At 34.9% G+C, this 20,891-nt stretch overlaps 1 pseudogene across 1 annotated transcript in view; it reads left to right on the forward strand.

The window, feature by feature from the left end:
• The window catches only part of LOC144283197 (BH3-interacting domain death agonist pseudogene), a 90,494-nt pseudogene extending 72,879 nt beyond the window's left edge, over nt 1-17,615 (forward strand). Inside the window, exons 4-6 of the transcript XR_013351615.1 lie at nt 10,224-10,381; nt 13,388-13,454; nt 16,662-17,615. The product of XR_013351615.1 is annotated as a BH3-interacting domain death agonist pseudogene (transcript). The remainder of the gene's footprint in view (nt 1-10,223; nt 10,382-13,387; nt 13,455-16,661) is intronic.
• Nucleotides 17,616-20,891: the final 3,276 nt, after the last annotated feature.

Here is a 20,891-nt window from a genome sequence, read left to right on the forward strand (position 1 = left end):
CTTTTGATATGTATTTTGAAGAGCTAGGCAGCAAAGGATTTTTCATATATGAGCTTGAATATGAGCTTAACTGTCTAAAAGTGGTACTGAGGGTAAAACAAAAGTACTATTTTGGTTGTGATTTATAAGACTTTAAGATATTTGGAAGGATGCACACCTGATTGCAAAACATAAATGAATGAGGAATGATCATAAGAATGTACTGGAAATAATTAGTGGGAGTCAATCACTCCTAGAAATAGGTTGTGTTATGCTGGGGATATTCTATTACCTGGGAAGGTATTTTATAGTTAGGACAATGTCAAGCTCACTGCTCAAAATCTCTTCAATACCCACCAAAGCTTTCCAACATTCAAAATAACCCCTTCTAAATGCTCCCCTATCATCCTTGTAGCAGAACTGTCATATTTATTCTTATGCTATTTTGTAAATTATTTCTCTGTATCACTTAACAGACAATATGATAATGTATGAATTGTATCTATTATATTCCCAATGTTTAGCACAGTGCTAGATAGAGAAGAGAGTTAGTAAATATTTTGTCAGTAAAGAAGTGAATGAATGCAGCATGATTGGATAAAATCGTTGAACAAGAGATATGGCATTAAAATTTGTCCATCATTTCTTCAGTCATCATAAAACATGACTCAAAGCACTCATATAATGAAAAGTGTTCCTAACTCCATCCTTAGGAATATTGTTTCAATAATTCTGAGGTTGAACCTAGGAAGTTTTATTTTAAAAATTTCCCCCATATCTGGGAACCATTATTCTAAATAAACTTTAGATTATTAATACTCCTACAAAATTGCTTTCACTGATTGTAAGTTGAAATGATGAAGTCTTTGTGAAGGAGAATGACATAAGGAGTGCATGTTTTAAAAATTTTGTTATGACATTAGATAATGTCTTCTCCATCAGAATACTCTCAAGATATCTGTATATCCTTAGTATTTGCATAGTTAGGTGCTCATTAGTAACTTTTATTGTCTGAACCTGAGTCTACATTCTCATATATATAATCAAAATCATTGTATTCTTTTTAAAACAAATTATTTTTATTCTGAAGTCACTTCGTATTAAATAGTGTTAAATTCTAGTCATTGCTGGGACCCTTCCTTTTCCACGGTGGTACCATAATCTGGGAGCCCTACATGGCACCACCAAAATGGGTGAAAGAGCTATTAAAAATGAATCTTGGCCATTAAAATAATCTTAATAATATGACACTCTTCATAATGGTGAAATAACCACATTACAGACTTCTTTGTTTTGGGTGCTTTCTTAAGTCTTCACATGCATTATGTCAAAAAAATTATTATGACACTTGTTAAAATAATTAAGCAGTTTTTATTCAGGACTATCACGATATGCATAGGGACTAATAATTGGGGTTTTTCAGTAGGGAAAAGGAACTGGGCTCAACTACCAAAGTATCTGTAATTAGCGCCGTATCTCACAACTTGAATGCCTAAACCCACAGACTGCCCCCTACTTCAAAGACCAATTGCAAATCCAAGATTATCAGATGTATTTCTGACCTACTGGCTATAAATTGCACAACCCCCTCCTTGGGTTCAATAATTTGTTAGAATGGCTCACAGATCTTAGGGAAACATTTATGTTTGCTAGTTTATTTAAAAATATATAACAAAGGGTACATATAAACAGTTAGATGAAGAAATACATAGGGAGGGGACCCAAGCACAGGAAACTTTGTTCCCACATGGTTGGGGTACACTCCCTGCTTGGCAAGTAAACATATTCACCAACTTGGAAGCCCTCTGAGCTCCATACTTTTGGGATTTTTATGGAGGGTTCATCATGTAGGTATGATCAATTATTTACTTAATTTTCAGCCCTTCTCCCTTCTCTGGAGAACAGAAAATGGGGCCAAAAGTGCCAAGCTTCTAACCTTGGCTTGATATTTTTAGTGATCAGCCCTTCTCTACGAGCCCACTGAGAGTCTCCACCTTAGAACAAAAGTTGTTCCTATTACTCAGAAGACTCCAAGGGATTTAGGAGCTCTGTGTCAGAAAACAGAAATGGAGACCAATATATATATTCCTTATTATTTCACAGGTGATCAAGCAGAAACAAGTTATTTGCAACAACTGAAATTGTGAAGAGATTATAGTTCCTTAAAAATATAAGGAAATAAGATATAACACTAAGGAAAAAATTGGCTAGAGGGAGGTAAAAAGGCAACTTCCAAGGGGATATCCAAAGGCTAATAGGTATATGAAGAGATATCCAATTCATTAGTAATAAAAATAGTAAAAATTGCCTTTTACCAAATAGCAGGGCTATAATCAGAAAGGTATGCTATTACCTAACATCCTTTAGGTGTTGATGAAACTCTGAGGAGTTGGCACTCATATTGAGGTTACTGGAAATATAAATGTTTAAGAACATCTGAAATTTACTAACATTTAGCCATATGTCTAATAATCCCACTCCTGAGTAGTGCAGAGTTGAAGGTACCTTTCACAATTACATAATTGGTGAGCACAGTTATGTATCTACTATATTTTCCTTCAATGAAGGATTTGTTAAACTGTGTGCTAAGATTGTTGTTTACTGACAACAATTGTTGTTGTCAACAAGTTGTTGTCAGTAAACAACTTTCAGTCTCAGCTCCTTCAGAGCATACCGAGGTTATAGCTGCAAAGACCATCTAGCCCAAGCCTATTATAGAAGACCCATACCCACTGTCTCATATGATGCAGATAAAGCTTTGACATCTCTATCCAGTTGAGATAAACTGAAGGACCATTCTAGCTCCAGAGTTTCCAATGAGGTTGCTGTAAATTATTGTTGGATCTGCATCACAGCTTGATTTTTCCTCCACTCCCTCCCACTTCCTTCCGTTCATTCCTTCATAAACCACCTGCATGCTAAATTCCATATTGGAACAAACTTCCAGAGAAGCCCAACATGTCTGAGAAAGCAGGTGAGAAATATGAAGTTTTGAAGCTGGATCACTTGCTACCCAGCCAACAATGAGAATTTCATCACTGGTTGTAGGTGAAGCAGTGAATCCTAGCATAAGGTAAAGAATTGGGATTATATACTGATGGAAGGGGATGTATTAGCCAGCATGGTACATTAGGGATTTGAGAAATCATGAGAAACTGGCAGCTATAAGGAAAACAAAATTAGCCATGGTTAAATTCTATTGATGTTTTAGAAAACACTGTAACAAACAGCTGACCCTATCTGCAGATTACTTCTAGGTCTTGCAGTGTGGGCTGCTAGTTTAAACTCTAGTTCTCAAATGAGATATCCTTCCACTGAGGAAACAGACATTGAATTTTAAGTGATAATTGTTGCCTGAGGACTTCAGGCTCCTTGTTCTAAGGGACCAGAAGGCAAGAAGGGGAGTCACTATCCAGGCTGGGGTAACAAATCTTGATTAGGAAGTTATAGGGCTCCTGTTACTCAATGAGGAAAGGAGGGTGATATGTTTGTCAGCCAAATCATCCAATTAAATGTGTCTTTTGATGGTAAATGGACATTCATCAAAGTTGGGCTGAAAAAAAGTATGATGATCATGGGATTAGAACTCTCAGACATACGAGTATGGGTCATGCCACTTATACATAAGCCACCAAGATGGCAGAGGTGTTACTAAGGATTTGGGATGGATAGTAGATGAAGACGATGATGAGACCAGCAGCAATTGTGGAGCATTGGTTTTATTTTTCCATGATTTCCCTAAAAAAGAAAGAATCATCAGAATCCCGGTGGAACTGCTTCAAGAATTGTGTTTGAAGATGTGGATTCAAACAACTAAAGGAATGAACCATGCTGACATTGCACTATGTCACCCAGTCTCTTTCAAGGAAGGACATGTTGATGGTGATGCTGGGAGTGTGCTCTGCAGAGAGACTTCAGCTGTCAGTTCAGGGATTATGCAAGGTTACACCCCTTCCTGGTTGGCCCTCATTCATCAAACTATAGATGTAGAAGTATAAAATCCTGGTCATTCTGGGCCAGAGAAAGATATTTTACCTTAATGCAAGATAGACTTGAACATGTTTAAATGCTTTCGAAAAGAAGCCAGTAGGCAGGAGAAATTTCTCCAAAAGCAGGAGAAGGAAGGAGGGCTATGAGATTCAGATCACAGGTGATAATATAACAAGAGGTCACATGTTATTAGTACTAGTTAAGAGGCACAATTGAGTATAATAATATTTTCATGAAAAGCATCACTATTACCTTCACTGAATTTTAAAATTCACACTTGTATAGACAATTATATTTGAATCATTTAATGTTGTCTTTATTTGAATTTTCTATACTTTATACCAATTTTGATATTGTCATCAAATTATCAGTATGATAGTATTACTCCCAAATTCAGGTATCTGTAATATAATATAATATTATAATTATGCTTAAATTTTTATTTTTAACATTTTTCCCTATGAATTTTGATTGAATTAGGCTATGGTTGTTGGCAAAGACCTTGTATTGGCTCTGGGCTTCATACCAAATACTGTGTCTTTACATAGAAATAAAAGAAAACTTCTTATATCTAGATCACTGGGGAATGGGGCTGATTTGGATATATGGGAATCCTGAAAGCCTGGCTCTCTTTCAGCCATGTGGCCACTTGTTCTCCTCCCTTCTGGCTAGCCCCATTTTTGCTTTGGGAACTCATCCCACCACTGCTTCATGCCAATTTTCCTTTGGATCCAGCTGGCCCTAACTCTATTGCTGGCTTTGGCTCTTCCATGTCATGTTTCTACGACAGACTAAGTCTTCTATTTCCAATATGGCTGGCCCCATCTTTATTTCTGGTCTCAAGCCAGACTCAAATTTATGCATATAAGCTGGAAATTTGGGTGTGGATAAACAGAGTTGGGGTAGATATTTGGGATTGTCTTTTAACCCATCAAATTTTGCAATCACGAGATGGGTAATATTCTATCTTCAAAGGGAAAGTATTTCCTGTCATTCTTTCTCCTTCACCATGCCTCTATCTCCCACTAGCTGAAAATCTGGAAGGGCAAGGTCTTGGACATTCTTTTGAATTAGACTGGTACCATGTAACATCCTCACCATTCTAACATACTTTGTTGAAATTTAAATTAATCACAAAGTATAAGACACTAGCCATTTCTAGAAAGTAGATTACAGTAACTGGTTTCTCTGAATCCTAAGGCACTCTCAAGCTAAGCAAGAAATGTCAATAAGCAATGCAGAAGGAATCTCTTTACCATCTGTACTTGGGGATTTTTAGTCTCAAACACTCGGCAGATAATTAGGCAACTTGTTTGAAATGAAAAGCAAAGTTGTAACTGCAAAAACTCCCAAATGCCCCTCTTTTTATCCTGCTAGTGTTGAAACTATTTAATAAAAATAAATCAAATTTAGAGATAAGTGGAGCAGTATTTTAACAGAATGTAATGACCATGCTAATAGAGTTGTAATTTTAGTCTATTTGTATACTTACAGATATAAATATATTGCTCATCTTTATTGCATAAATCTAATTTAAGAAACACTGCAAATGCAAAATAAATCAAGTGATTATATTTAAAGATACTATAATGATTTATAAAAGCAGTTGTTTGAGAACCTATAGAAACTAAAATAGGTTGAATGTAACTGCATGTACCAATTTGTGAAATGAGTATTTTTTTGCCTTCCTTAATTCCAGGTTTGTTTTTTTTTACAAAAACAAACCAGAATTTTCACCATCTGTTTCTAAGCTGCACAGATGGTTGCAAATTTAAGTCTGTTGTAAAAGCGTATTACTTAGTGGGCTGTCCACAGTGTTCTCTGATAAGTGTCAAATAAATCAATCGACAGTTAATAGTATCACTAACTTTTCATCTACCTAACAATGGTACTAGAACCCACTAACCCATACAGAATCTGTCTTTTCCTAGCTAACTCCCTGATGTTCCCTTCTCACCTGACTCTCTCCCCCAGGTTAAAAAATAATGACAATCAAATGTCCATGTGTCTTATTACCCAAATTAAATGTGTATAGTATTAAAATAGTGATATAGCATAACATGATTGAATGGCATGACATGAAATCTAAATACATGTAAGTACCTACAATTGTTCACTGTGAGAAGCAATGCTTTATTGTCACTGATATAATAAAATTAAAATACAAATTAATCTATACCAATTTGGTCATGCTGACCTATTTTGTTTGTTTGTTTGTTAGAATGTTGGTTTTGCTTTGCTCAAAAGTGGTGAGAGTAAGGGACAAAATTCCTCCATATATAAAACATGGCACATATATACTACAAAGCAAAAAAAAAAAATTGTCATACAACTTGTTCTCTAAATTTGATGCGGCTGTGGCTCTTTCTCTCTGAATTTTTTTTCTGGTCCTTGGCCACTTTGGCAAACATTTTTTCTGTAACTTTCACCTGAAGATAATTTAACAGGATTCTAGCTTGAGGATTCAGCTGAGCATCTACTTGAATCAAGAGGCCACAAATCCTCCAAAGTAGTCAAGGACATTAAATCATTTATAGTTTAAGCTTTAATCACTTACTCTAAATTTAGGGGCTATTGTGCTTCATAGACTCTTTTTTTTTTCTCATAGACTTTTATATTTCATTTATATGGGAAGAATATTTGATATTTTATTAAACTCACACTTCTTAAATACCTTTTATTGCTTATGCACCAATGATAACTCATTTTTGATATATATTACCCAAATGTCCATTAATTTTACCCATAAAACCCCATTTCTAACATTACTTGTGTGAATACAAGAGTCTCTGGTAATAATGTCTGGTTAGTAAGTTGCCTTTCTTCCTAGCTACTTTATGATCCTTGGGATGTAAATTTCTAATAATTACAGCAACTCACTGCACCAGGGATGTGATGTAAACAGTGTAACTATATATATATATATTTTTTTTTTGTAACTATATATTTGTATATTCTATCTCTGGTGACCTCCATGCATATCTAGACTAGTTTGTCTTTGGCAGGGAGTTGAATGTGAGAAAGCACCTCATTTGCCCTCAACTAATTCCTCATTAGCATCTTAATTTTCTTGGAATTCTCTCTTCTTTCTTTTGTCTTGGGTTAAAGATGCTGAAGAACTGAAAATTTTCAGCAGACCCTAACAGGATCATAGCCTCCAAACTGGTCCTCCCTTCTCCCTAATCAAAAGAGCAGCCAATTAATGGCTAAATCAATTAATGGCTAGCTGCACTCTTGGTCTTGAGGTCTTGCAACCTTTCCCATCATTAACACATCCTCTGATTCCCCATGCCTTCTGAAAAAAAAATTTTTTTTTTTGCCTTCTGAAAATTTTAACAGTGAACAATTCTTGAAAGAAAACTGGACTTTGATCAATCTTTCTTAGTTTGTTCCATAAAATCTTTAATTATCTTACTCCTCTCCAGGAACTGTCATCTTGAACTATTGTCACTTAATGACATTATTAATAAGTTATTGAACTAATGGATTTTGGTTGATTTTCCTCCTTCTCTATTTGTGAACATCTTCCAAATTTGGAGGCTTCTGGACAAATTGCCTTGTATTCTGTACAGCTGGTATAAAGAAAAAGATGTGCTGTTTTTGAATACTTTATACTATTTTTATCAATATTTATATAATACCACATGCACTACTTTAAGATCTTTAAAAGTATTAACTACTGGGGTGCCTGGGTGGCTTAGTTGGTTAAGCATCCAACTCTTGATTTTGGGTCAGGTCATGATCTCAATGTCATGAGATTGAGTCCCACATCAGACTTCACGCCAGGAGTGGAGCCTGCTTAAGATTCTCTCCATCTCCCTCCCTCCACCCCTGTTCACTTGCATGATCTCTCTCTCTCTCTCTCAAAAAGAAAAAAAAAGGATTGACTATAATCCTCATAACTATCCTAAAAAGTATTGACTATAATCCTCATAACTATCCTATAATATAGACACATACATTATCTTGACTTGTAATGTAAGTAAACTGAAGCACAGATAAATTAAGAGTCTTGTTCAATGTCACACAGCTAGTAGGTGGCACAGCTGAAGTTCAAAGCAAAATAATCTGATTCTAAATAATGTGCTGTTAATTACTTATAATACATAACACATCAGTCTATGATTGATTAGTATATAATTATTGATTAATCAATAATTTCATATTCACTTGTCTTATTTTCTTCTTCAATTGATCACCAAAAAATGAGAGGCAATTTTTGTCTTCAGCCATCCAACATTTAAAGAATTACCCAAACTACCTGTCCTGCAGGCCTGAATTCCCTCTTCATAGGTGATTACTAAGGAAATGTTATTGCAATCCTAAAGTATGAGTAATCAAACTGTCTTACCTAGGAGAGAAGAGAAATCTAGAGGGTGTAGGGAGGAGTGTCCTTCAAGAAATGCCAAAAAAGAATAGAGAATTCCTAGAGTTTGGGGGCGTTTGAGAAAGCAAAGCCTCTTGAGGAGGTAATATTTATTGACATTGATACAAAGATGCTTGCACATCACAAATTAGTTCTGCCCTCGTGCAGAAGCTAAGATAACCAATATCCAATTGAACATAAATGGACTTACTCCTGTAAAGAACAAAGATGTGAAGTTTTAAATGTACCTAAACAAGGGATTTGTTTTCTTATTTTTTTGTTCCCAGATTTATTGAGATATAATTGACACATAACACTGTGTAAGTTTAACATGTATGAGATTGTTTGATACATGTAAGGATTGTGAAATGATTATCACTATAGAGTGAGTTAACACTTCTATCACCTCACATAATTACAACTTTTATATTGTGGTGTAAACATTTAAGATTTAGTCTTTTAGCAATTTTCAATTATATAATACAGTATTATTAACTATGGTCGCCATGCTATACGTTGAACCCTAAGAACCTATTCATCTTATAACAAAGTCTATACTCTTTGACACACATCTTCTCATTTTCCCTATTCCCAACCCCTGGCAATCATCCTTTCCCTCTGGTTTCAATGAGTTTGGCTTTTTTAGATTCGACATATAAATGATATCAAATAGTATTTGTTTTTTTCTTATTTCATTTAGTATGTTTCAAGGTTCATCATGTTGTCACAAATGGCAAGATTTCATTCTTTTTGGGGCTGAATAATATTCCATTGTGTATATATACACAACACATTCTCTTTTTAAAAAATATTTTATTTAAACTCAATTTGCCAACATATCATATAACACCTATCGTCTCATCATGTATCCTCCTTAATGCCCATCATCCAGTTACCCTATCCCCTCTGTCACCTCCTCTTCTGCAACCCTTTGTTTGTTTCCCAGAGTTAGGAGTCTCTCGTAGTTTGTCTTCCTCTCTCATTTTTCCCCACTCGGTTTCCCTCCTTTCCCTTGTGGTACCTTTCACTCTTTCTTATATTCCACATATGTGTGCTTTCTTTATCCATTTATCTGTTGATGGACTCTTAGTAGCTTCCATATCTTGGCTCTTGTAAATAATTCTGCAGTGAACAGAGGGGTGCATATATATTTTCAAATTAGTGTTTTTGTTTTCCTCAGATAGGTACCCAAAAGTGGAATTGATGGATCATCTGGTATTTCTATTTTCAATTTTTTGAGGAACCTCCATACAGTTTTCCATAGTGCTTGTACCAATTTGCATTCCCACCAACAGAACTCAAGGGTTGCCTTTTCACATATCCTTGCCAACACTTGTTATTTCCTGCCTTTTTGGTGATAACTATCCTAACAGGTGTGAGGTGATATCTTATTGTGCATTCCCCAGGTAATTAGTGATGTTGAATATTTTTCCATGTAGCCATAGGCCATTTGTATGTCTTCTTTGGAAAAATGTCTATTTTGGTACTCTATTTCTTAATTAGATTGTTCTCTTTTCTGCTATTGAATTGTATGAGTTTGTTACATATTTTGGATATTAACCTCTTATCAGAAATATGATTTGAAAATTTTTTTTCATTATGTAAGTTGCCATTTCAGTTAGTTGACAATTTTTTCCCACTACTCTCTACTTTGGGTGCAGTGAGGGAGAAATGGGCCTATCTGGCAGCATCCCACACAGCTAAGGAAGCTGGGCACTCACTCACATACTCTCACTTTCCCCTGTGGGAAAAATCAGGGGCCATGAAGAGCTTCCCTGGCACTGGGTTGTGCCACCCTGGGGGAGAACTGACATTGGTAAAGTCAAATTGTTCTGCTTACCCTCTCCAGTGTGTCCAATCTCAGGTTTACTGGTTTGTTCTCCAACAGTGTGCTGGAACTTCTCTGCTGGGCTCCTGGACTTTAACAAAGGCTCCATGATCCCCCAGTGATTGTCTAATCAGTGATGTCCAGGGACTCCCACACCAAGGCCAAGAGAAGCTGGAGCTAGCTCCCAGTTCACATCAGGGTCCACAGCCAGGACTGAGGTATGTTTACTTCTTACCCGATGCACAGATTGGCTAGATTCTTCCCAGTCCCTTGGTATATAGAGCTGGTGACTGAACCAAAGCCAGAATGGCTATAGCCAAGTATTCAGGGATATGGAGCCTTTTCCAGATCTATAGACAGAATCACAGGTCAGCACATCAGCTGCTTGGGCTGTGGGTTTGTCTTCTCAAAATGACTCCTGGAGTTTGGACTGTATCAGCATTTCACAATCTTTTACCTAAATCCCACAAGCTCTCACAAAGGCACTTTTGTCTGTAGATGGATGCCAAATTGTTATCGTTGAGGGGAATATGATCCAGGGGTGTCTTATTTGGCCATCTTCTTGATGTCACCCCAGCTTCTCTTCTAAACTTTCTGGACTGTGTAAGCCTGAGTGTGCTTTCATGACTTAAGGCCAAGGAAGTGTTGCTATTAAAGACGTATTTGTATACCTTTCAAACCCAGGCCCCTGGAGGCTTGAGATTTAGAACTGGCTTTAATTTGGCTTAATAAAATAATGTTTTCTTTAAATTGTACTTGTGTTGGGACGCTGGATGACTCAGTGGTTGAGCACCTGCCTTCCACCCAGGGAGTGATCCTGGAGTCCCAGGATTGAGTCCCACATTGGGTTCCCTGCATGGAGCCTGCTTCTCTCTCTGCCTATGTCTCTGCCTGTGTGTGTGTGTGTGTGTGTGTGTGTGTGTGTGTGTCATGAATAAATAAATTTTTAAAAATTAAAAAAAAAAAAAAGAGAGAGAGAGAGAGACGCCTGTGTGGCTCAGCAGTTGAGCGACTGCCTTTGTCTCAGGGTGTGATCTCGGAGTCGCGTGATCCCGGGTCCCCATGGAGTCCCGCATCAGGCTTCCTGCAAAGAGCCTTCTTCTCTCTCTGCCTATGTCTCTGCCTCTCTCTCTCTGTCTCTCATGAATACATAAAATCTTTAAAAGAAAATAAATTGTACTTGTTTGTGTGTGTGAAATTGTTTAAAACATAAAAATGTGGCCACAATATGCATTCTTTTTTGTAATCTAATTAACTTACCTCTTCCTGTTACTGGTTTTATATGTCATTGTTTATTCAAAAACTCTTGTTAGGTGTTAAATATTTTCTAACTTTGTTACTAGTAATGTGGCAATAAATATTTTAATATACTAAAGTTTTTTAAATTTACCACTTTTACTTCTAAGATTATTTGATGAGTCTAATTATTTTGGAAATTGTTACTAGGTCAAAATGGTTTTGTAACATTTTGATCTTTAAAGATATTGATTTGCATTATTTTAGCTGTTTATGGGAATGTTCATTTCTTCAAATACTTGAAATTGTAATAATTCTGTGCCAAATCTGAGTATTATTATTTTTTAAACAAATCTTTGATAATTTTACAAAAGAAACTGATAGCTCATCAATGATGTCTTTTGCATTTGTTTGCTTACTGGGGAGATTTCATGGTTTTATTTATTTTTATGAGTCAATATTTTTCCTCCTTGGTGGTTTGCTTACTTTGATTCCTGAGCAAATGTTTCTTAGATCTTCTAAAGTTATGATATCACCTTTTTATCTTCAGTAGCTGTATTTTTATTTTATTTTATTTTATTTTTTTATTTTATTTTATTTTTTAAATTTATTTATGATAGTCACACAGAGAGAAAGAGAGAGGCAGAGACATAGGCAGAGGGAGAAGCAGGCTCCATGCACCGGAGCCTGACGTGGGATTGGATCCCGGGTCTCCAGGATAGTGCCCTGGGCCAAAGGGAGGCGCTAAACCGCTGCGCAACCCAGGGATCCCCCAATAGCTGTTTTCTTTGGCTCAATAAATTATCTATCTCCTTAACTTTTATGTTTCAGGATAAACCTTGAGTATAAACGCATATTAATTTTACCCAGTTAAAGTAACTATTCTAAGACACCAGGGAATATCACAGAAAGGGAAAATAATCACATTCTGATATAATGGCATAGTCTATTTTTCTTATGAAGATAAATAGCTTATTTCTATAGAAATTTATATTTCTATAAATATACAAAAAGAGCCACTACCAGTTGATGTATTACAATACTGCATACCAAATAGACTTTGAAAGGGGGAACCCTGGGTGGGTCAGTGGTTTGGCACCTGCCTTCGGCCCAGGGTGTGATCCTGGAGTCCTGAGATCGAGTCCCACATCAGGTTCCCTGCGTGGAGCCTGCTTCTCCCTCTGCCTGTGTCTCTGCCTCTCTCTCTCTCTCTCTCTCTGTGTATGTGTGTCTTTCATGAATAAATAAATAAAATCTTTAAAAAATAGACTTTGAAGCTGTTATTTCTACTTTATTTTCTCATATGTGAATAAAATTACAGAATAAACATGACTGACTATGAAATAAATTAAATCACAGAATGGTAAAAGAAAGTTGCCAAGAGTAAATATAGAGAGCAGTCTTGCTACCCCTAAAGGTTTTCTGCATTTATTATAAGCATTTATTAGACAAGCCTGAAAAAAATTCCTTCTCATAGGTGCCCTGAGATTGGTTGAATCACTATTATAAAACATGTCTGGTAGGCTTACTAAAGTGTATGCAGGGCTATATGTCATGAAGAATTTATCTCAGGGTGTTAAAAGTGATTTGAGAATCCCATTAAAAGAAATAACCTTAATCATCCACAATAACATTACATTAATTATTGATAAATCTAATCAGTAGTCTGAAATTGCTCACATCTAATATTAATCAGAAAGGCAGATGAATTCCCAGCATGATGACATGCTCTTTGTGCCTTCAAGTACCTTTATAGTGTTATTATTTACATGTTCCTGAGTCAGAGAAAATTTATCTGATTGAAAATCAGAAAGATTAGATCCTTCAAAGATATGATCCTACTGTGTTTGGGTTCTACTCTCAAAATTGGTATATACAGTATTGTCAATTCATGGAAAAATGTAACTTCAGCATTTTTTGTTTTAAACTGATTTTCTTATAAAGTCAAATTATCTTAATATATTTATTTTTATCTTGATTTCAAAAAGCAAATGGAGAGAAAGGGAGAGAGAACTGTATGCTGAATGGCAATATACCCATAATGCAGCTTGAGAGGTAAAATATTTCAATCATATCACCTTTCCCTAATCCTCTTACATCATATTCTCCACCCTCCCAACTAGAGTTAATCATCATTTTGAATTTGAAGTGTTTACAAATTTCATTTGTTCCTTGATACTTTATGTATGTTTACAATTATACTTTATATATGTATACAAATTAAACAAAAGCAATATATGATGTCATTTTTGTTTTAATTTTTATAGAAATATTATCATTTTGAGTCATGTAGCTCTGTATAATGTACTTCCAGAGCTGGAGAGTGCCCCATGTATACATACACTAGAATTTATCATCTATTCTTTTGCCAATAGACATTTATTTCTAAATTCCTAGGAGTTCAAATACTGCTGTTTTGAACATTCTTGTCATATCTGTAGGAGAAAATATTCAAGTATTTCTCCAGGGCATAAATCTAAAGTGGAATGGCTTGTGTGAAGCATATGCAACTCTTCAATTTTAATAGGTTTTCAGCAACTTGATTTTTAAATGGAATTGTGCTCATTTGCACTCTCACCATCAATGGCTAAAGTTTTCAGTGTATTCACATTCTAATTAACTTAATTTTTTTTTTTCCAGTTTGCTGTATGCGATATTGATTTTCACTCTGGCTTTCCTCTATTTCCATGATACTTGTGAGATTGAACATTTTCTACTTGTATTGACAATCCCATTTTCTCTTTTGAATTGTATGTATTTGTCATGTGTTATTGCTATTTAATTGTCTTGGTAATATATTTTGCAATTAGCTGCCCACATCTGTGATTTTTTTTTCTTTACTGTTTTTGTTGTTTTTTGGAGCACATAAATTTTTATTTAAATACAGCTAAAACTGTCAGTAGTTTCATTTATGGCTTATACTTTTTTGTTTGTATGCTTTAAGATATCATCCATTTTTGAAGTTAAAAAGGTATATATTTTTTCTAAATGTTTAATAGTATTTTTCCTGATAATGTTCTTTTGGAAATGATGTGAAATAGGAATCCACTTATATTTTTTAGTATATCATTCCAGCATTGTTTTGAAAAATGACTCCAACTTTTCCCATTGATGTTTGATTGTATCTCTCATCACAAATGACACTTCCCTACACAAGATATTTTTATGATGGCTCCTATTCTGTTCCATTTGTGTGTTGATTTTATCTTTACATTAATACTTTACTGTCTTATTATTTTTTCCACAACACTTGATACCTTATAGTGCAAGTTTATCCACCTCTTACACACACCAGTTCTTTTTCTTAAAGAAGGTTTTGGTTATTCTTGTTTTTTTTTTCTTTTGTATAAATCTTAGGATATATCCCGCTGCCAACACACACACAAAATTGTAACAATTGTTATTGGAATTATTTTCTTTTATACATTCATAATTGAAATCAAGAAGACTTTTTATTTTATTTTATTTTTTTGATTTATTTATTTTAAAGCACATTTTCTAACTTTATTACTGATTTTTATATATTGATTTATCTTTAACATGTATATTGATTTGCATTATTCATCTTCTATCTAAAATCTTTACCTGTCCTATTAAGTATAAAAATGTGTAGCTTCACTTAAATAATTATATTGTCAGTACATGAACATATTTGCTATTCCAATCTTTAAACTGCTACTTATTTTTCTTATCTTCCTGCACTGACTGAATCATTAGTAAGATATTTAATACACACTGCGATATTTGGATATTGTTTTATTCAAACTCTTCAAGCTAATATTTCTAACATTTTAATATCCATTATGTTGTTGCCGTAGGCTTTTGATAGACACACTTTATTAATCTAAGAAAATTTACTGTGTCCTTTTATTTGTCCTTTTTCAAGGATTGACTCAATCTTGTTAAACTTTATAGTCAATTAATGTTTTCTATTTCTTACTGAGTTAATTTTGGTAAGCTATATTTTTTTCATTTACTGATTATTCTTTCTAAATTTTCAAGCTCAATTATTCAAAATATATTCTTTTTATATATCTTTTTTTAAAAAAAATCACTATTATATTCCTCTTTTTAATTCTTAAAATTTATTATTATTATTATTATTATTATTATTAATTATTTTAAGTAAGCTCTACACCCAGTGTGGGACTTGATCTCGTGACCTTGAGATCAAGAGTTGCATGCTCCCAGGACTGAGCCAGCCAGGCACTCCTTCCCCTTTTTAATTCTTAATATTGCTTATTTGGAACTTATTTTGTTTTCCTCGATCAGTCTTGTGAGTGGCTTGTCTAGTTCACTTGTTTTGCTTTTATAAAATCAAAACAAAATAATATTTGGGCACCTGGGTAGCTCAGTTGGTTAAGCCCACCGTTCAGGTCATGATCTCAAGGTCCTGGGATTGAGTCCCTGAGCAGGGAATCTGCCTCTGCCTCTGTCCTTCCCTTTGCTTGTGCTTTCTTTCTCTCTCTCAAATAAGTAAATAAAATACAAAAATAAAAAAATAAACCCATATTTGTATTTGAGGATCTTCTGTATTGCATTTTTGTTTTCTGTTATTAATTTCTTATTTTATATTTATAAAGCTTATATTTATACAGCTTTTTATTCTCATCTTTATATAGCTTATTTTCCATTAGCATTTTAAGGGTATAATTAGTTTTCACTACATTTAGTGTTAAGTATTTCTGGAATTCTATTATTTCATCACACTTATTCAGAAATATACTTTTAAAATTTAAATTTATTTTATCATTCCTTGTTTATCTTTTGGATATTGATTTCTAACTAATGGTAAACTGACAAAACATTGTTCCTTTGAAATGTGATTAGTTTTCCTTTTGAGTTAAATAAATGACAGTATCACTGTTTTTTCTGCAAATGCTTGAAACCGTATTTTCTAATTGTTGACTGCAGGGTTAAATGTGCTCATTATTAATTTGTAATCAGATTGTTCAGATCTTTATTCTTTAAATTTTTTCCCATTGATCTATTTCCCCATTATGAGAGTTGTGTTAAGCTGTACTTTCTTGTAGTTGTGGATTTACTCATTGCTTTTTATAATTATGTATATTTTTTCATAATCCATTTTTAGGCTATGATATTAACTTCATTTTTTTATTAGTTCACATTCAAACTTTCTGTGGTCTTATGTCTTAAATATGTGGATTTTAAGTTGCAAATAGGTTGTATTTTATCCAATCAAATAACTTCTTTTTAACTTTAACTGTTGAATTTAATAAATTTATATTCTTGGTGCTTCAGGGACTTTGCTTACAGTTCGCCTTACCTGGCACCCAGCACCACATTCTCTGCTGCCCACCTCTCATCTTCCTGCCATGGTTGGTGAGTGGGGAATTGAGTCGGGAATATCCAAGAAACGTGCTAGCTGGAGCAACCAGCAAAAGTATGACATCTAAAAAATTATGGACAGAGGGACCTTTTAAAATTTTATCCCCATTGGAGGTGCTAACTTGGGACACTTGAAAAGCCAGAAGTAAGACAGATCCCTGCAAGGCTGCCTGCCCCATGGAGTCTAAGGTCACCAATGGTTCAGGCCTTTAGGGGGAACTCATCACAGACTTGCTGGTGATTGGCTTCCTCTACAACTGCTCCAACTATAGTTTCCACAAAGAGTTGGAGGTGTTGCATCACGAATAACCATGCCAGCTTCCCTGCAGGAGGACCATGATCATGAACTACAGACAATGCCAACTGGTGCAGCCACTTCCTGAAAGGGAGGAGACAGATTCTGAGAGGAAATCATCTGGAATATCACCAGGTAACCTGCCCAAATAGGAGCCCGGGTGAATCACAGCATCCACTTAAGACTAGTATATAACCTGGCAATGCAGTTTATGAACGTGAGCCTGTGGGAGGAAGGCAGAAGGAAGTACCTCACTGCTATGTTGAAACAGGTCATGCAGATTTATCTTAAAGACACGAAGAAAGAGAAGGCCAAACTGATACCAACTCATGCTATTGGCCAAAAAGGTGGCCAGTCATACACCATCCTTGCTCTGTGGTGTCTTTCACACAACAGTGAACTTTATTAACCAGAACCTACTCACTTATGTGAGGAACTTAAGAATGAGATGGATTGAGTGGACAACTCTTCAACAGCATGACTGTTAAAGATTTGATATGGTTACAACAGTATACCTTCCTCCAGTGGAGATGGAGCTGTGGCCATTTAAATAAAATTCTTGGAGAAGATAAGCTTAAGATAATAGTGATTTATTTCTTACTATTTTAAAGATGATGTTTTAAGCAGGTGATCCATTTAGAAATCTTTACATTAACATCTTGAATGAAAATGTCAGCTTGTGCATATTTGAATGAGTTTCATGCCATCTTATAAATTCACTACATATTGTGCCTTTATCTTATTTCAGCAGTATGGGTCTTCACTTGAAAATTAAATTTGAAAACAGATTGTAAGGCAGAAGTAAAAAAAAGCCCACCATTTTTTTTATTTTAAAAAACAACTTTAATGTTTATTAAAGTACAACCTTGGGGCATGATCTTACAGCAGGCGTGTTTGAGGAGAGCAAGGACTGGAAACGATGCAAATACTTCTCACAAATGAAAAATTATTTTCAAACAGTATGAAAGGTTCTGGACTAAAGTTCTATCTCAAACACTGGAAAAATCATGTGTTTGATTATTTTTTTCTTTTTCTTTTATTTAGTTATTAGAGAGGAGAGAGAGAGAGAGAGAGAGAGAGAGAGAGAACAAGCAGGGGGAGCAGGAGAGGGAGAAGCTAGGCTTCCTGATGAGCAAGGAGCCCAGTATGGGGCTTGATCCCAAGATCCCGGGATCATGACCTGAGCTGAAGGCAGGCACTTAACTTACTGAGCCCTCCAGATGCCCTTGATTTTTTTGCAATTTTATTTCCTTTTATTTGAGTCAAGAAAGACCACAGGCAATTCAAAGGCATGGAGGTTATATAAGGTCCCATGTCAACCATAGTTTCCAAAATCAAGTAACTAAATGCAACTTTTCTCTTTCCAAGAAGTCAAAGCTTTGATGAAAATTTTAAGCTAATGGAGTACCAGAAGCTACTGCATACATCCCATGGGGGAATGTCTGTTAATAATCTTAGATTTTTATTTCCTCCTATATGGCTCAGCTGATCTTTGCCCAAGAAGCTACATCTGAAGAAATAGGTTTCTAGGCATAAAAGATGAAAGAACAGCTAGAATTTTTAAAAATTCAACCGTTGAGATGGTTCTTCTCTTAGGGACACAGCCAGAATGCAAGTAATAACAAAAGCAAGTCACTTAGTGCCAAAGAAAAACCAGTGAGAGCTTACATCTAGAAACAGTGGAACACTGATAAGCATTTCCTAGGATTTTGTTTGAAAGTATGATGGTGGATGCTGGGTCCATATCACACACGTTACTCTTACTCTTACCAGTAACACTCTTGTTACTGTGACTATGACACTCTGGGGAAGCATATGAACAAGATTAATTAGGTACTAATAAATACTTTCTTGTTACCAAAAACACTTTTCTCTTCCTTGAGAGTTTAATCAGAAAGGAAAACATGACTATATTGTTCAGCATTAAATACATACTACACTGGGGCTGGTTCTCAATCTGATATCTGCAATATGCCACAAATCCTAAGAGAAGTACTAAAAGCTATGCAGTATGAAGGCTACTCTTTGGAAACAAATCTTCCAGTAACAGTATTAAAAAGTGAAAAATTTATATTCTTTATTATTACTGATAGATTTATACGTATCTATTTTATGCTATCTAGATGACTTCTTCAACATATAATTTGATATTTCTGGAGAACATACTTGTTTTTAGAATGTATCTAAAAGTGGATTGTTTTATTTTAATTCTTGTTCCCCAGCACCCTTTGCACTGAATTGAAGTTTACGCATTTTATTATTTTTGAAGTTAATCTTAAATATTAATACCTATACTTTTATTTAGTAATGCTTAATGCTAATTAATCTTTTTAGTTTCCTCTCCTTTCCCCCACCCAACATCTGTGTAACAGTTTGAACTCGTCATTGCCTTCTTGTCTTAACCTGGAGTTGTAAGTGGAATTCTGCAGTTTGTTTTCCTGAAAACTGTGTCTAATATTGACTAATTTCCTGGTACATATTGTAAAATTAGAGCTTATAAGCTCATGTACACAAGGCGTTATCTGAGAGAATTCTGTGAGGTTTAAGATGAGGATGTGTTCTTGCAGAGGATATTTTAGTTGGTGTCTTGACAAGGCTGCTACCAGCCTGGGATGGCTTTTTATGGCAACTTCTCAGCGTTGGAGTGTCTGGACAACACAGATAGTGACAATTCAATACTCACATACAACAGGATAGACTTTTGTTGTGAATTCCTATGGGAGACTCTTTTTTCTTTGTGGAGCCTAAATCAATCAGATAAACTTTCTCCTTTTTCCTAGTATATCCTTTTGCTAAGAGTCCAGCTTTTTATCAGTTCTGTCCTTACATAGAAATAAGGCATGGTTCTGGTTCCACATATAGCCTTGTTCCCCTTTCTTTGTCAGGCTTTCCTTGTTTTTCTAAGACTAGCAAATGCCTCCTAAATAACCCAAACTTCAGGATTATTTGTCCCTCTGTGTTCCATTTTTCTCTTGTTTAGGAGTCCATAGATATAGGGAAGAATTAAATAAGACATTTTTAAATGCTTTGATGATCAACTGTGCAAACGCTTACTTCATTTTATAGCTGACAACAAGGAGCAGAACTGTTGAGGTTTACTGACTTGATCCACATGCAGAAATTTCTATGATGGGGAAGTAATTGGGAGGTTACTGGTGATGTTAATCTACAACATTTATCAAGTTTCTGGCACATAATGCACACTCAAAATAGTCCCCTTTCCCCATCTGTTGTCATTCCCCTTGTCACCCAGAGTTTTATGCTTGTGATCAGTAACTGTAAAGCAAAGGCTATAATTCAAGAGCACTGTCCTCACTGCATCCAGTTCTCTTTGTAAGATTGATAATATAACAAATAATAGGTTTTCTTTTTCTTAATATATTTCTAGCCCCCAAAGAAATCAAAAGTCTAGTGTCGTGATTCATTAACATAGAACTTTGCCCACCTCCTGTTAGACTAATTGGAATGAGAACCAATCATATTTTGCATTACCTGAGGATAGCTATGATTTTAAAATATATGAATCTAAGTGTAATTTAAATTTTCTTTAATCTTAACATTTAAGTAACTGGCACATTGAACTTGTAGCAATAAGACTGTATAGCAAAAAAATGTAATATGGTATTATAGGTATCTGAATGTTATTCTACAGTGTACACAAATTCATAGTTAATGAAAAATGGTATAGAAAATACATTCTATAAACCTTTTTTCTTTCCTTATTTAAAAGTCTCACCTGTCTTAGCTGAACAAGCTGCAACTTTAAGATAGAGTTGAATTGTATGATTGGATTCTCTTTTTAATTGCTCTGTAACGGACTTCATAGAACCATGTCAAATTTAAGAAGA

The sequence above is a fragment of the Canis aureus genome, chromosome 14 (assembly GCF_053574225.1).
Source record: "Canis aureus isolate CA01 chromosome 14, VMU_Caureus_v.1.0, whole genome shotgun sequence".
NCBI classification, from domain to species: Eukaryota; Metazoa; Chordata; class Mammalia; order Carnivora; family Canidae; genus Canis; species Canis aureus.